The following is an 18,162-nucleotide window of genomic DNA, read 5'->3' as shown; positions in this document are numbered from 1 at the left end:
GGCGTCTTCACCCCGGGCTGGGGGCTGCGCCGGCGGCCGGGAGCCCGGGGTCCTGCCGCGTCCCTGAGTGGCGACGCTGGTCCCCACCGGCAGCGGCCCCGCCGCCTCACATCTCCCGACGGCGGTGACGGCTGCAGGGTCATCGACCCAGCTCTGCAGTCCGCTGTGTCTCCGGAGCTGCAGTCCCTGAAGCCCCCAGCTCCTCCTTCCTGTCTGGCGTTCCTCGGTTTCCTTTGTGGTTGCTAAACGTGTGGGAAGCGGGGTCTCAAATCCTGAGCCCTGCCCCTCTCGTCTAAGCTCCTTCCTGTGGCAACAAATTCCTAACTTCCATCTCCCAGCCATATTCTCCGTTCTATTTTTGGTGATGAGATGGAACCAAGGACCTTGCGCTTCTGGGCACACATTCTACCCAGAGCGGGGCATTGGGGGTTGGACCCAGGGCCTGCGCACATACGTGCATGCCCACCTCTTACAGTTCAGAAGTTTCTTGGCTGATTACATCTATTCATGTGTTTTAATCTACACATGAATTTGAGAACGTTTAGATTTTGATCGCTCACATTACAGCTTAAGCAACTTGAAATTTTGATGGGATGGTATAGATTAATCTGGGGGAAATGATCACTTTTATGAGTTTTATTATCTACATCGCATGTGTGCAATCAGATTTTTCTATGTGCTTTTGTAAATTTTTGTTTTTGATAAATTCTGTTTACTTCATTTTAAAAACATGCATAGGTGTGACACCCATATGAAACTTCTTTTACTTGTTAAACTGGACTGAGAAGGACTAGGTTGTGGCTGGCCAGTGGAAAGTAGCCACACCTGCTTTCGGAACGTGCCTTCTCCGATGCACGTCCCCTGGATTTCACGTCTGTGCACTGACTGCCGCATCCTCTGTGCTGTCGTGTGCTCCTTTGCACTAATCACTGTACTTCTGCATGTGTGTGTGTGTGGGGGGGAGCATCAGCTGAGCTTTCCCCAAATGGATAACAGCAGCTCTGTGTTCATGAGAGTTCAGTTGTCCCATTTTGTTGTGAATACTGTTTATGTTTGTCAGATGTGATTGTATTTTGTTTTTCTAATTTTTAGAGGTACTGAGATTGTTGGTGACTGTTGAACATCAGATGTTAACTGTAATGTCACTGTTGAAATCTATTGCTTTCTCTTATAGAGCTTCCATCCTTTCTTGCTTGCTTACACTGTTTAGTCAGATATAAAGCAGATAGTTTTTCCGACTCTTATCGTGTCTCTGTGCTTTAAAATTTTTTTTTTATTGTTGTTTTGAGACAGGGTTTTGCTAAGTAGTTCAGGCTGGCCTTGAACTTACTGTGTAGCCCAGGCTGGCCTGCAGCTCATGAGGATCTTCCTGTTTCTGCTTCCCAAGTGCTGGTATTATAGTCATGTGCCACCACACCTGACTTCTTACTCTTTTTTCAGTGGTTTCGTTTGGTGAATAGAATTTTTATTTTTACAAAGTCTACTTTATGAATACTTTTATTTAGTGTTGATTTGTGTGGCTCAAAAGAAATACTTTTCTAAAGCAGCTTTTGAATATCTTATAGTTTCCTTTTATAATTATGTGTTTAAATGATTTATAATGTGGTATGAGGAAAGGATACAAAAGCATGACTTGCTATGTAGATGTCTGTCTTCCTAGCAGCTTTCATTTAAGAGAGTCCTGTTTGTATTCCCACAGTGCAATTCCCAACAGTCACATGCGTCTGACAGGAAAGGGTCTGTAAGTGTTGCCATTTTAGTTCAATAGGTGCGTTTCTTCATCTCTTTATCAGGTTTACACAGCTTATAAATGCAGTCATGTGCTGCATAGTGGAATTTTGTTCCATGATAGATTCATACGGTGGTGTCGATAATGTTTTGCCTGTGTATGTAGCAGACTGTGCCTCCTGAGTTGTGCAAGTACGCTTTGGTATGTTTGAACAATGAACGAGTCACCTGGCAATGCCTTTCCCAGAATGTATCCCCATGTTGAGGTATGACAATGTATACAGATATATATATGTTACAGCTACATGATAATACATACTTCTCCATGATTAAATTTACTAGAATTCTTGCAATTTCATTAGTATTTTATTTTATTTATGTTTTGGTTTTGTGAGACAGGGTCTCACTATGTAGTTTAGGCTGGCCTTGAACTCACTGTGTAGTCCATACTGGCCTTGAATTTGAAACGAACCTCCTGCTTCAGTCTCACAAGTACTGGGATTACAGATGTGCACCTCCATGCCCAGCTCAATTTCATTAATTTTTTAAAAGTAATAACATTTGGCATTATTAGTACTCTGTATAGTATATTTGTTTCCAATATGGTGAAATTTTGCTCTTTTACTAAAAGTCTCTTCACTCTCCTATTACAAAATTTGGGTTTTCTAAGTAGTTATGCTGATGACTAGGTATTAGAGTCTTATCATTTTAAAAAATTTTACCTATTTAAGTATGTATATTCCCCTTTGAATTTATATGCATGCTACTTTTTTTACAGATTTATTGAAGTATAATTGACATAATAATCTGCCTGTATTTAAGTACACTGTGATATATTCACACATCTATGAAGCCAGTCCCGCAGTCAAATAACTAACATACCCATTAGCCTTCTGTCCACAGATTCCTGACACTGTGGCTCTTGCCAGGGAACTCAACAGTCAAGTTGCATTCTGTGTTCCTGCATGTGGTTGAAAATGTGAAAGAGGAGCCCTGGGATTTCAGCTGCTTCCTGGTGGGGGTTTTATTTTGACCTGTGGACCTGTGGCACCAGAGAGTGTGACATTAGCGTAAGGTTCTCAGGGCAGGCAGTGGAGAAATTGTAATTGTGGATGTGCTATGAATCGTGTGTTGATCCTGGTGTGTGCTTCCAGATGTGCAAGTGCTGGGTCCGGAAGCTCTGCAGATGGTGTGGTGGGATCCAAGATGCAGTAGTGTGTGTGCAGACTAGCAGTAGCCTGGGAGATGTGCAGTGTGAATTCACATACAGCTCTGTCCCTGAAGGGTTTTCTTACAAACTAGCATTCATTTTATTCAGGTGTCAGATGATCATATCTATAGTACCAAACTCCACTGGATTCTCAGAGAAATAATTGTGTGATATTTTCTGATTTAAATTACTATGTAGTACTTGCAAGTGTAGGATTTCTTGATTCGTTTCCTGGAAGTAGAATTTCTGACCCCATTCTCTACTAACTAGTCTGCCTACTACTTATAAAAGCTAGTTTCAAAGGACAGCCGTTTCTACCAAGGATATTGGGGTACTGGATGATGATATTATTTTCTTTTTTGAGACAGGATCTTGCTATTTAGTTAGAAAGGTCTAGTTTTAATCTTTCTCGATTGTGTGTCTAGTTTTATCAGCGCCATTTGTTAAAAAGCCTGTCTTTTTTCCAACATTATATTTTTGTCACAGTTACTGGTAATCAGATGGCTGTAGCTCTGGGTTTACTTTTGTGTCCTCTAACTATTCTATTAGTTGGCTTGTTTGTTTTATGTGAATACCATCCCTTTTTTTTCTTTGCATGGGTCTAAAGTATATTGTGAAATCAAGTATGATACCACCAGCATTACTATTTGCTCAGAATTTCTTTGGCTTTTCAAGCCCTTCTTTGCTTCCATTTAAATTTTCATTTTTTTCAGATTTTACAAAGCAATGCATTTGTATTTTGATAGGTTTTGCATTGAATCTTTGCTTTTGGGAATATTATTATATATTATAATACATATTTAATATGTTATTTCTGCCAATTCATGGATGCAGAAGTTCTTTACACCTGCTGGTATCTTTAGTTTCTTTCTTCAGCATTTTACAACTAACCCTGTTGTTATATTTCACTTTTTTCATTTATTTTATTTTTTGAAGCTACTATGAGTGGTATTGTTTTCCAGATTTCTTTGTTATTGACTTCTTATTTGTGCTATATAGTGAATTCAAGGTCAGCTCGAACCATAAAGTGAGATCCTGTTTCAAAAAAAAAAGGAGGGTTATCCAATCCATGGAAAAGTGTTCCTCACAGGAAACAGCTCTAATAGAACACAGAGGCTAAGGGATTTCTTCAGTCATAGCTCTTTCTTGGGATTATGCGCTTTCCTCATTTTTCCATGCCAGTTTTATTGGTATGCACAGTGGCACCTCAGTTTATGAACTCAAATTTGTTTTACAATTTGGGGTAACATTGCTATGTTTTGTGTTTGTGTGGGGAACATGGCTATGGCTATGTTTTTCACCCAATAGGGAAGCAAAATTTTGCAGAACCCTTTTGTTTACTAACCAAATTGTTTGCAAACAGATGCCTTCCTGAGGTGAAGTATTACTTATCTTATGTACTTAGACCTTAATAAGTTAAATATTTTTTGATAAACTGGTAAAGATAGAGCTTTATTAATTTCAGTTCCCATGAAAATATTAAATGGTTTTTATATGAACTCTCACTTTCAGGTAGCTACTGAGAATATAAATAATGCTCTGGGGCTTGCAATTCTTACGTAAAATGTGGAAAGTACTGAGCAACTGAGTCCTAAACCTGTGGCTTCTTATGTGTCAGAATTGAATTGTTGAGCAACCCGTTATTGCAGGAGAATCTATTGATGTTCAGCAGGCTCCACAATTTGGTATTGCAAATGGTTACAGAAACATGGCCAGAGGTCAGAAAGTGTGTGTTTGATCAGTGGGAAGAATTGAGACCCTGGAAGAGGCAAATTATACATTGTGGAGTAATGATATATGGTATGTGGAACTTAAAGAATTAAATTTCCCAGCTACTCCCGTTTCCCTCATTTTGTTTTGAGATGTGAGTTTCATTGGGCTACATCTCCCCCTTGATAGTGGTGCACAGCCTTGGGAACATACGTAATTTTCTAAATGGGAATTTCCTTGTGAGCTAAGAGTGTGGAAGGCTTTTAACTTGAGTGGTTTCGGTCTTGTTTGCTTTATAACATTGATACCCCAAAATTTCATTTTGGCTGTGATTTTACAAATTTTGTTCCATCATTTGAGTGTAAGATATTGTTTTCCTTGTTGAAGATTTAAGTGGATTGAGTGATGACCTGAATAAGCAGAGATAGTCTTTTAATAAATTGTGTCTTATACTACTTAAATTGTGAGTCTAAATAAGTATAGCATACCCATCTAGAAAAATAAATAGGCTCTGTGCAGTGCTGGTGTGCTTGCCTAGCTCATCTCTCACTGCACCCAGATGTGGCAGTAGACCTATGTTACTTCTTTGGTGTTACAGATTCAAAATGTATTCCTGAGAAGTCATTATTTTACTTTGTTTGAGTTTTTAATAACTTATTACCATTGTTATTCCATGAATATTATGACAAAATTTATGGTTACTGTTTATTAATCTTTTGTAATGTGCTGCTCTAGACCACCCAGTGTGTGCACCCACTTCAGGTCTTTATGTTGAGTTAATGCAAATTTATTTTTTATTATTATTTGTGCATGTTTCCGCAGAATAGTGGATTTCATTTGGCATATTCATATATGCATATAACATACTTTTATAATTTTGCTTTTACCCAGCTTGCCCTATAATATCCTTGCCCATATTTTCTCCTAATAATCTACTTTCATGTCATCTTTTTAAAACTTACACATATGAGGAAAAAAAAAATCAAGATTTTTCTGTGAGTCTGTTTTTTCATGTAATATGATCTTCAAGTCATGAATTTTCCTGCAAATGTCATGATTTCACCCTTTATGACTAAACGGTTCTCCCCTGTGTATATATGCCTCATCAGTTGATTAGCACTGTTTCCCTGTGTAGCTGCTGTGAATTGTGCCACTTCAAACACAAGTGTGCAGATATCTCTACAATAAGCTGATTTTTATTCTTTTGGAATACTGAGGTATTACATGACTGCATCAAATTGTTGCTCTGTTTTTAGTTTTTTGAGGAACATCCCTAGCGTTTTATATAGTGGTTGTAGTAATTTGCATTTCCATCAGCAGTATATAAAAGTTCCCTAGGGGCTGGGGATTTAGCTCAGCGGCAAAAGCGCCTGCTTGGCAAGCGCAAGGTCGTGAGTTCGGTTCCCGGTACCGGAGAAAAACCAAAAAAAAAAAAAAAAAGTTCCTTTTCCCTAAAATCCTTACCACATTTATTATATCTTTGATGGCCATTCAAAATGGAATGAGATGAAATCTGCATTTGCATTTCCCTGATGAGTAAAGATGTTGAACTTTTCTTTTTTTAAATACTGATTTCCCATTTGTATTTTGAGAAGTATCTGTTCAGTTTATTTGCCCATTCATTGATTTGGAATTTTTTGCTGTTTTTTAAAACATTCTTCATACACTCTGCATATTCATCCATCAGAAGAGTAGCTAGCAAATACGTTCTTCCATTGTGTAGCTGGTCTCTGCACTCAGTTGTTTGCTTTGCTTTTCAGAAGTTTTTAAAACTTTTGATGTAGTCCTCTTTAAAATTTTCCTATTATTTTCTGTGCTATTAGAGTCCCGTTCACAAAGACCTTGTCTTATGTTTTCTTCTACCAGTTTCAAACTTTCAGGTCTTTCATTTGTTTTGATTTTCTTCTGTAGGGGAAGATATTGGGATCCAGTTTTAGTTTTCTAAATACAAATATGTTTTTCTCAGCAGCATTTATTAAACTATCTTTTCTCCAGTCCACACTGTTGGATCCGTTGTCAAAATTCAAGTGGCTATAGTTGGGTGGTTTTTTCTCTGTCATCTGTTTACTTTGTTGGTCTATGTGTCTTGTTTTTTTTTTATTTTAAAGAAAAAAGAACAAAAACAAAATAACAAAAGACAAAAACAAAACAACACAACAACTAAATGATACAGAATTTCAAAACAAGGTGATAGGAAATCAGCAATGGTTGTTTTATATTTATTTATTTATTTATTTTAAAAATTAAACTAACAAAGCAACAATGAAGACAAAATCAAAACAACACAAAAACAACAAAAATGATTATAGCAATGGTTGCTATATTCGACGAAGTTGCTTAGTCCACCAGACATAAGAATGTAAGATTCATCAAACAAAGACAGTAACAAATCATAAAAAAAAATTGGAAATGATGCTGAACTTCACCATACAAGGTGGTAGGAGTTCAACAATGGTTCTTATACTGTATATTGTTATTTTCAAATCAGTCATTCTGATTACCAAATTCAAGTGTGCAAAATTGGTCAAGAAGAAAGAATTTTAAGCATTGACTGTTTTCTTCAATAAACCACAGACATCAGAAATATACCTATTCCAGCTATCCTTCTATATATATATAAATTTTGTTTTTTGTTTAAAAAACTCCAAAATAACAAAAACAAGTACATAAACAAAAGAGCATAGAGAACAATAAGAATGATACAGAATTTCAGAACATGGTGGTAGGATATTCACAATGGTTGTTATAGTGTGTAAGGTCATTTTCAAAATGGTTGCACATATAACCAGATGTAGGCATGCAAGATTGATCAAACAATTACACATTAACAGTTCCTTTCAATAAACCAATAGATATTAGTAGTACAATTATTCTAGCTATCCTATATATACATGTACATATTTTTTCCTCTTCCTTCTTTTGTTTCCTCTCCCTTCCTTCATCCCAATTGCTCCTTCATAGCCTGGATAACTGTTCCTTTCAATAAACCAAAAGAAATTAGTAGTACAGTTTCTTAGCTATCTTGTATATATATATATATATATTTTTTTTTCCCCCTCTTCTTTCTTTTCTCCTTTCCCTCACCCTAGTTGTTTGTTGTTGTTTTTTTTTTTTTTTTTTTTTTGAGACAGGGTCTCACTGTGCAGTTCAGGCTGGCCTTGAGCTCACTTTGTAGCCCAGGCTGGTCTTGAACTCGCAACAATCCTCCAGCCTCAGCCTTCCGAGTGCTGGGATTACAGACATGCGCTACCATGCCCTTCTGAAGTTGTTCTTTCCTATTGAGCAGTTTCTTTCCCTTTCACAGTGTCTATTGTACCTTTCAGATTTTATTTACTCTTTCAGGTTCTTACACTAGGGAGACAATACAGTATTTACACATGAGGGTCTGATTTATTTCACTTATGAGTATGGTCTCTAGTTGTATCCATTTACCTATAAAAGCATTGAGTTTATCTTTCTTTGTAGCTGAGTAATACTCGATTGTATAAAAATACCACATCTTTATTATCTACTCCTTAGTTGATGGACATTTGGGTTTCCAAGATTTTGCCAAGACAAATTGTGCTGCTATAAACTTGGGTGCACTAAACTAAAGTCAAAATGGATCAAATTTCTAAATATTAAAGCAGAAACACTAAATCTACTGGAAGAGAAAGTAGGTCAAAATCTTGAAGACATAGGAGTAGGCACAGATGTATAAAACCCAAACTGCACAGGAAACACTTCAAAAAATCAACAACTGGGATTGCATCCTATTAAAAAGCTTTTATACTTCAAAAGAAATCACCAATAGTGTAAAAAGACAACCCACAGAGTGGGAAAACATTTTAGCTAAGTAAGTGTCCCTCAGACACAGGACTATATCTAGAGCATGCAAAGATTTGAAAAAAAAATCAGACCCCCAAATTCAAAGACTCAATCCAGAAATGGGCATCTGAGATGAATACGCACTTCTCAGATGAAGAAATATAAATGGCAAATAAATACATGAAAAAATTTCAACATCATTGGTCATTCAAGAAATGTACATTAAGACAAGGCTGAGATTCCATCTCACTTCAGCAAGAATTGCTGCCATCAAGAAATCAGCTAACAACAAATGCTGGAGGGGTTGTGGGTAAAAAAAGAACTCTTTTTCACTGTTGGTGGCAATATAGAGTGGTAAAACCACTTTGAAAATCAGTCTGGAGAGTCCTCAAAAAATTAGGAGTAGAGGTCCCATTTAACCCAGCTATTCCCCTTCTGGGTATTTTCCCAGAAGAATTATGTGTCTGTTTTTATGTCAGTAAAATGCTGATTTTATTACCATGCCTATAAAGTACACATATATGTCAGGTATTGTACTATTTTTTTTTTTTTAGCAGTGCCCTTTTTTTTCTCAGCATTGTTTTGACTGTTGTAGCTGTTGTGTATGTGAATTTTGTGATTGTTTTCTTTAGCACTTTGAAGAACACAATTGCTTTTTTAGGTCACTTTTGGTAATTTGCCATTTAAAAAACACTAATTCTGCTAATCCATGAACATGGGAGATTGTTCCATCTACCTTTGTCATCTTCAATTTCTTTCTTCAGCATTCTACAATTTTCATTGTAAAAGTCTTTCCACTCTTAGTTTAGGTTGCTTTATGGGTAGTTTAGTTTTTTTTAAAGCTATTGAGACTGGAATTGTTTCTGTTTCTCAATGAGCTCATTACTGATGTTTGGAAAAGGTACTGATCCTTCTATGTTGATTTCAACTCTGCCACTTTGCATTATCTGCCTTAATTTGTGTAGCTGTTTATTTTTATCTTTGGATTCATTGATTATTTTAGCAATCAAGCTTTCCTACACTTACATATCTATGGATTCAGTTATTGAGGTGTTATGGTCTTTTGATAATATTTTATTATCTTATTGCCTTGGGTTTTAAAGTTGAGATTTGCACTTCTGTTGAGAAGGATATCATTTCCACATTATGTGAGGGTCGTGTAGTAAGCATCTTTCCCTGTGATGTCCTCTGGCCTGGTTATCTCTGTGTCAGAGCACCCATTTGACATGATCAAGGTGCTAGATTCAATCCCTAGATATGCTTTAAGGGGAGAATGTAATAATTAGCATCAAAAACTAAAAGCAGTTTATGTGCCAGCATATTAAAAACATTGATGAAATTGATCTCTACTATGCCAGAAAGCCCTGAAAAGAAATAGGAATATTAGAATAGACTAAAAAATTGTGGAATAATTATATTAAAATTATTTTTAAAATATATTTTAAGGGGGAGGGAGAAAAGAGACAGAATAAGGTAAGAGAAAAAAGAAGAGGGAAGCAGATGACATGCAAAAACACAGAAGAAATAGGGGGCAAATTTTAATGTATTAAAATATATGAAATGTGTTAACCATGGGGGAAAAGCATTAAGTGCGGAAAACACAGCAAAAGGACAGAGAGAACACAATAGAAATGAAAGAAAAAAATTGATAAAAACAAGATTTAAGGTTTTCCCATTTAGAGGTGTTTAAAATGTGGCTTATGTCTTTGCTGAAGTTCTACTACTGAAATCTGCCAAATATTAGGAGGAATGTGGAACACTTTTTCCTTCAGAAAGTTCCTTCTTAACTTACGTTCAAATAGGCAGAATCACTTAGAGTGTTAAGATGAAGGTGACAGTGCTGGGGCTTGATTTACACTCAATATCTCAGGGTGTTCTAGGCATACAGGAATGGGGGTACAGGTAAAGTTGGATCCAACTTGAAGACTCTCAGATTTGGGGTGTCAGGTACCACAGTTCTCTAGCCAGGACACTCAGAGGCATGAATGACCATTAATCCACCTGTGGCATCATGTACTCTGGAATGCCTTGGAATTGGGCAGAGTTTGCTGTGCCCATGGGTCTACAGTTGGGTGAGAAGTGGTGGCTACCAAGCTTTCCGCCAGTTCCAGCCAAAGCATCCTGGACCTAGAATACCATGAAACGACATTCAGCTGGTTTGGTCTCCGCCCTGGACAGAATATCAAACTGAAGTTTTTAAAAAGTACAGCATGCCTCAGCTTCAGTTTTCCTCTGCCACTTAGCAGCTGATCTTTGCCCAGTAGATTGTACTTCCTACTACCCAACAGCTCACACCCATCTGGCACAGTGTATTTCCTGCCCTGCACCAGTGTGTGCTGGGTCTGAGTTAACACAGTTTGTTGAAAATGTTCATGTTGGGTTTTGTTCCAAAATGGTAGTGTTTCTAAAATTTTCTCACATTTGAAAAAAAGTGAAGAAGTTTTGAAAAAAGAACAGTGAGAAGAATATTCATCCCTATAATGCTGTGCAAAGACTGTCTTTACACTGTGTGAGGCTACAGACCATAGGACAGATACATACATTGGAATTAATGCAAAATTGATGCTCCTGTCAGGAGTAGTTAAGATTCTGCCTCATTTTATCTTTCGTGTTAGTTTTCTTTGTGGCCACTGATATGACAATGCTGATATTCCATCTCTGTATTCAAACCTGATGCAACTTTGTCTCTTTACATCACATTTAAGTGGGTTTACTTGGTAAAAGCCCTGCCTATCACATTCTTTCTTATAAACTTACTATTTCTCTATCATTAAGTATCTTGGTGAGATCTTCTAACTAGCTGGCACCCAAAAAATGATTTTTGTTGCTGTTCTTGCTAATGTATTAAAAGTTTAAAATACTGTAAAATTAATTCAGTCAGATTAATCTGTGAATTCTTTTGTAGTATTATAGCCTTTAATTGTCCAAAATATGTTCTCTTTGGACCACTGACTTTAGCATCATAGGTGAGCTTGCTACATATTGATACCCACAGCATTCCCTAGATAACTGAATCAAAATGTGCATTTAAATGAGATCTCTAATGTATGCTTTTAAGATTCAGAATTTGAAATGTACTCTCCTAACATGATGACTTTCTCACCTGAGAAAAATCCAGAACTTGTATAAAATATAAATATAACACTCAAAAATGTTTTGAATGTTTTAAATTTAATCAAACCTACACTGGTTTTGTGTATCTTGTGTCATGTTCTTAGCTCCAAATTAGATAATACATTATCTATTCAAATAAGTATCCCACCTATGTCTGCAGCAATCTTTACTTTTGTTCCATATTAGATAAAATTAAGAGCTCTGCTGATGACCAAGAATAATTTTTTTTTTTTTATATTTCAGGAACTGTTGACATTTAAGGATGTGACCATTGATCTCTCTTTAGAGGAGTGGGAATGCCTGGACTCTGCTCAGCAGAATTTGTATAGGGATGTGATGTTAGAGAACTACAGAAACTTGGTCTTCCTGGGTGAGTCTAGCTTCCTGTAGAACTCCTAATTCATTATCAATATTTAATTCTCATCTTTTTTAAAGAATCCTGGGAGCTTTGCATGAATGAATTTCAAGTTCCTGCTTTCAAAGAAAAAAATGGAGATTTCAGGATAGACCCAAAATTTTGCATGTCATTTATTCTTCTGTGTCTCCCGTCTTAAAATATTATTTATTCTTAGTGTGCATTGTGATAATCATAGAAATTCTGTGGCAGAAAATATTGTTGCCTCTAAATTAAAGCCCCATTCTCCTTTCTAGTGTGGTTTAGTAGTGGTTGAAAGTATAGCACAGTATTTACTAATTAAAAACACTTTCTACATACTCTAATGGCTATTTGGAAACATTTGGAGAAATAATTTTTGAGGATCTTGTATGATTTTTTCTCTTTTAACTATAGTGCTAGGAAATACATGTCAGTTATTGGGAGAATGTAAAACAAATGTCATATTCCATCTTCCAATCAACAGGTCTAGCTGTCTCCAAGCCATGCCTGATCACTCTTCTGGAGCAAAACAAAGAGCCCTGGATTGTGAAGTGTCAAGAGACAGCAGCTGTACATTCAGGTTTGTAAGAATTAAACAAAGAACACAGATGAGCATTTCAAAGGTCAGGGAGAAATTCAGGCTTTAAACTGTAAATCGACAAGTTCTGTTTTAATAGAAATGATATTTCAGAATCCAAAGTTTATCCCTTGTACTATTAAAGGACGGTTATACTCTTAAAAGCCTCTAAGGGTTCTCCTTTCCCTCCAGTGACTTCCTAGGACATTGAAGTGATAGCCAAAGTCCTCCCTTTCATTTGTGACTTCTCACTGCTTGTGGGCATCTCAGGAAAAACTGTGCCCATATCTTAAGGCCTCCACATTAATCAAATGCAATATATTAATGACAACATTAAGAAGATTCTTTAATACAATTGATATATTATTCATTAAAGTTATGTCAAAAGAGTACTTCATGAAAGATTTGAGTAGATTAATGTGAAATTTTTTTGCCATGTGCTGAATGCCACTGTAACAAAATGGTTGTTCACCATGGTATATATAGTCACATCTAAAAATTTCCATTGTCTAGAATAATTTGGAGGATTTTAAGGGATAAATTTTCTTTTTATTTTTTATAATTTCATTTTCTATGTTTAAATTTTTAGATTAGGTTCCCTCACATCAGTTAATTTTTTTAAAACTTTTTTTAGTTTTACCCTGTATATCATGAATAGTGAAAATTTCATATTTTTAGTTGTTATTGAGGCAAGGTCTCGCTGTATAGTTCAGGCTGGCCTGAACTCACTATTATTAGCTGGCTGGCCTTGAACTCCCAGCAATCTTCTGGCATTAGCCTCAAGCACTGGGATTACAGGTGTGTGCTGACAGTTTCATCTTATATGACATCATTTGCCTCTTGTGACAAGTTTTGAGTTAGTTGTTGTTCAGCTTATATAGTTTTATTTTTAAGAGTATTTTATTCAATATAATTGTTGGTACTTGTCTTCACTTGATCTTAACCAAAAGGCCGAGAACCAATGACACTTGTCTTTTGGACAGATTTGTAGAAAACATCATAGTCACCCTTTCACTTTCTGTTTTTCTGTCCTTATATCTAAAAAGAATCTTCTTTTTTTAAAAAAAATCTTCTTTAGATATTGTATATTTGGATTTTTAAAGTTTATGCCAAATAGTGAATGTACTGTGTTTATTGTGGTATTTAATTCATTTATATTTGAACAAATTACTGAAAATGAAGGAATTAATACTGTTTTATATTAATTATCTCTGTATTTCTTTAAATTATTTTCCTTTAATTGCTTTAGTTATGGTTCTTTGATTTTTATACATTATTATTTCATAGTTCCCTTTTCTTTTCATCATATGTAGATATTTAATTTCATTGGAATTATATAGAAGCATTTTAACTTATAAAACATTTAAAACTGGTAGCAAATGAACTTGAAGTTGATATAAAAATACCTTGTTTGTATCTCTTTTCTGCATTGTTATTGAAGTCACAGCTATCATATTTTATACATAATAAAATTATAATATTTTGTATACTTTTACCTTTGCAATTACATAGCAAATTTGAAAATGTATTTTCACCTTCCTTTTAGTACTGCTGAATTCTATGTGTACATATATTTTTCTGAGAGATTTAAAATTTCATGATTTGTGATGCTGTGCATCATTATTTTCAATGAGGTCTCTTAGCATTTCTGTGTTAGTTCTAATGGTGATAAGCTCTTTGAGCATTTGTCTATCTTGTATTTACTTTTTTTATAGGGCCATTTTTCTGGTTCAGTATTACTGGCAGTTTTTGTTTGTATCAGCATTTTGTTTACATTTTCTAATTTCTTTTTGGATTTCAAGGAATCTGCAAAGACATTCACTGGTAAACACATAGCAAATTTATATACAACACATCATTTTTCTCTTGTTGCTCTGAAGATTCTCTGACCATGACTTCTGAAAGTTTGATTTTAGTGTGTTCTTTATGTTCAGTTCATCCTTGGTGATGATTGAGCAATTTGAATTTAGATGTATTTTTCCTTCTTCATATTAAAGAATGTCTTGGGCATTGTTATGTATTGAATTCTCAGCTATACTGTTTCTCCTTGTTTTTAATAGAAATTTTTTATCTGTTATCATTTTTGTGATTTTGTTTAGTTTTCTGTTTTCTTCTTTAGCTAATTATCTTTTAAATGATTGTTCTGAATTCTTTAGTTAAGTCATAAATGTTTTTTCCTCAGTGCCACTTTCTGTTGTCTTATTTTTTCCTTTGAATGGGCAGTGTTTTTTCTTATTGTACAGTGGGTTAACTTTTGTTGAGATTTGTGTACTTAACCAGCCTACTGTGTATTAATAGAGTCATTATGGAAAACAACGTGAAAGTTGCTCAAAAAGTTATAAGTATGGCTGGGAATATAGTTCAGTTGTAGAGCATTTGCTTAACAACCAAAAGTCCGTGAGTCTGATCCTCAGGAACAACAACAAAAAGGAGAACAACTGTATGATTCAACAATACAATATCTGTAGTTAAAAGAAAGCAAGTCACTTTGTTGAAGATATATCTGTCACACTAAGTTCAGAGCAACATAATTCATAAAAGCATGATATAGAATCAAAGTTCTTTTCAATAAATGAATAAATAAACACATTTATACATCTATCATGAATTACAGTTCAGCCATAAAGAGATAATTTTGTTATTTGATGCAGAAAGGCAAACATATAAGAATTTATAATAATTGAACTGTGCCCAGTGCAGTCAGTTACTGCATAATGTCAATTATATATGAAGTCTAAATTTATTTCATATACAGTGAAGTAAGATACCAGGGTCTATGATTTTTGCTGGAGGGGTTGGGAAGAAATCAGTCAATGGTTACAAAATTTTAGATAATAAAACTTTAAAAATTCAAGAGCTATTGTCTATTATGATAAGTATAATTAAGGTATTTATAAGGAATGCATGTTTCTTAAAATACCATATTCTTTTCTATATCTGTTGATAATTTATGTTACAGTTCTCATTTTACTATTGTTAATATTAGACTTAGTCTAAAATGAACTGAGCTGTCATGCAAATGTACCTTTTATCACCCACTGTCTGCTTAAAGGTGGATAGACATCAGTTGTAATATAATTCTCATGAAAGCCAGAAATGTGCCTATATGTTACATTTTTGAGAGTTTTTTCATAATTACCTGGTGCTATATAAGGAGAAGGAAAATTTTTGGTTGACAGGATTAATTTTTTCTAGTAAATTTCATTTCTACAAGTATGTGGCTCTCCTTAAAGTCATGCTAAAGTGGAGTGCTGTGAACTTCTAACTGGTTTTGAGAGTTCTCACAAGGTTATCTGGTCAGCATTTTTTGTTCAGCTTACATAACTATAGAAAAGTAAGGACCTTATGTGTAGTATTCTATTATCTCACTGAAGTATTCAGCTCAGTATAATTTTATTATATCTGTAAGATATATAGACTCAAGTCTAATCATTGGGATAATTTGTTGTTTTTATTTTTTCAGCTATGTCTTGTCATACCCAAGGATTTTCATCAGTGCAGTGCATAAAACATTCATTCCAAAAAGTTATGCATCAGAAATTTGGAAATTGTGGCATTAGCGACTTATACTTAAGAAAAGACTGGGAAATTGTTAGTGAGTATAAAGGAGAGAATCCATGTTTTAATGGACATAACCAATATGTGACAACTAAAGACAACAGAGATAACACTGCCAAAAGCAATAAAGAACACGTAACATCACAGAAAATATTTGAATTTTTGCCACTTACATTGAATGAGCAACATGTTTCTGTAAGTAAGGAGTCATACTCAATTATTAAAAATAAACTTTCTCTCAAAGAAAATTTGGAGAACTCAAAAATGGATCTAGTCAGTGATTCAGTTAACTATTTGAACAATTTCAAAGGTAGCATTGGATTAAATTTTCATGCAAACATTTCTGTAGACAAGAGATTGAAAATGGATGAACAAAGTTCTAAATGTTATCAATTTGACATATCCTTTAAGAAAAGTTCGTTATTCTACAATCAACAAGAATGTCTATTGTGTGCAAAAATATACAATTTGGATAAATACAAGGTGTTTGCACATCCATTAATGTGTAAGCAAAACTCATATATAGATCTTTTGCAAACTCATGACATATGTAATGAATGTGGAAAGACCTTTTGTGAGGGGCCTACACTACATAATTACCAGGATATTTATATTGGACAGAAATTTTACCAATGTAGTGAAATTTATAAAAATATAAGCCGTGACTCAAACCCTAGTAAGCATCAGTGTACACATTTTCCCAAAAACACTTACAAATGTGATAAATGTTACAAAGTCTTTGATCAGTGCTCAAAACTTACTATCCATCAAAGTATCCATATTCAACACAGGCTCTCTCTAGAACATGATAAAGCATTTGCTAATGATCCTGCCTTTCATAAACACCAGAAAATTGATACTGGAGAGAAACTCAACAAGTGTAAAGAATGTAACAAAACCTTTCATCAAACTTCAACTGTTAAGAAACTTTACAAATGTAAAGATTGTGACAGAGTCTTTGACTATTGTTCAACTTGGATTCGACACCAGAGAATTCATACTGGAGAGAAACCTTACAAATGTGAACAGTGTGGAAAAGCCTTTAAATACTGCTCAACTATTAATCAACACCAGAGAATTCATACTGGAGAGAAGCCCTTTCAATGTAAAGAATGTGGCAAAGCTTTTAATCAAAGGTCAAATCTTACCAAGCACCAGAGAATTCATACTGGAGAGAAGCCCTTCCAATGTAAAGATTGTGGCAAAGTCTTTTATCGAAACTCAGCCCTTAATCAACACCAGAAAATTCATACTGGAGAGAAACCCTACAAATGTAAAGATTGTGGCAGAGTCTTCTATCAAAATTCAGCCCTTAATCAACACCAAAGAATTCATACTGGAGAGAAGCCCTACAAATGTAAAGAATGTGGCAAAGCCTTTAACCAAATTTCAACCCTTAAAAAACACAATGTAATTCATAGTGGAGAGAAACCCTACAAATGTAAAGAATGTAGCAAAACTTTCCATAGTTCCTCAAACTTAACTCAACATGAGAGAATTCATACTGGAGAGAAACCCCACAAATGTAAAGAGTGTGGCAAAGCCTTTACACGAAGTTCCACACTTACTCAGCACAAGAGAATTCATACTGGAGAGAAACCGTACAAATGTACTAGATGTGGTAAAGCCTTTAATCTAAGTTCAAGTCTTACTAGACATCAGAAAATTCATACATGATTGAAACACAAATGTAATGGTTGTGGCAGCACTTCAGCATAGAATATGTATTAGAGAGAATCTCTAGAAATGTCAAGAATGTTGCAAATGCTTTGGTCAAATTTCAACCTTTACTGCACACTAGAAAATTCACATGGGGAAAAGACTATAAATACAAAGATTATAGGAGAGCATTTAATCAAACTTGAAGCTTATTATAAATGCCTGTTTTTTAGCTCCATTTTTGTAAACTGGATAAAGAACAACTTTTAAATTAGTCATTATATCAGAAGAAGAAAACTTCTTGACAGTTATTAAAATGTCTGTTTCCCACAGAAAATAGTGAATTTTGAATTACCTTTTTTTGAAACTATAATCTTTAATTTTTTTACTGAAGAAAATGAATGTTACCTATTATCAGTTTAG

General features: G+C 34.8%; 1 pseudogene; it reads left to right on the top strand.

Moving 5' to 3' along the window:
• LOC102003304 overlaps positions 1–17,799 on the top strand; it is a 26,003-nt pseudogene extending 8,204 nt beyond the window's left edge.
• The last annotated feature ends 363 nt before the right edge of the window (positions 17,800–18,162 follow it).

This window comes from Chinchilla lanigera, unplaced genomic scaffold, assembly GCF_000276665.1.
Source record: "Chinchilla lanigera isolate Chin_1 unplaced genomic scaffold, ChiLan1.0 scaffold00206, whole genome shotgun sequence".
Taxonomy (NCBI): domain Eukaryota; kingdom Metazoa; phylum Chordata; class Mammalia; order Rodentia; family Chinchillidae; genus Chinchilla; species Chinchilla lanigera.
This window is presented reverse-complemented; position numbering and strand designations above follow the sequence as displayed.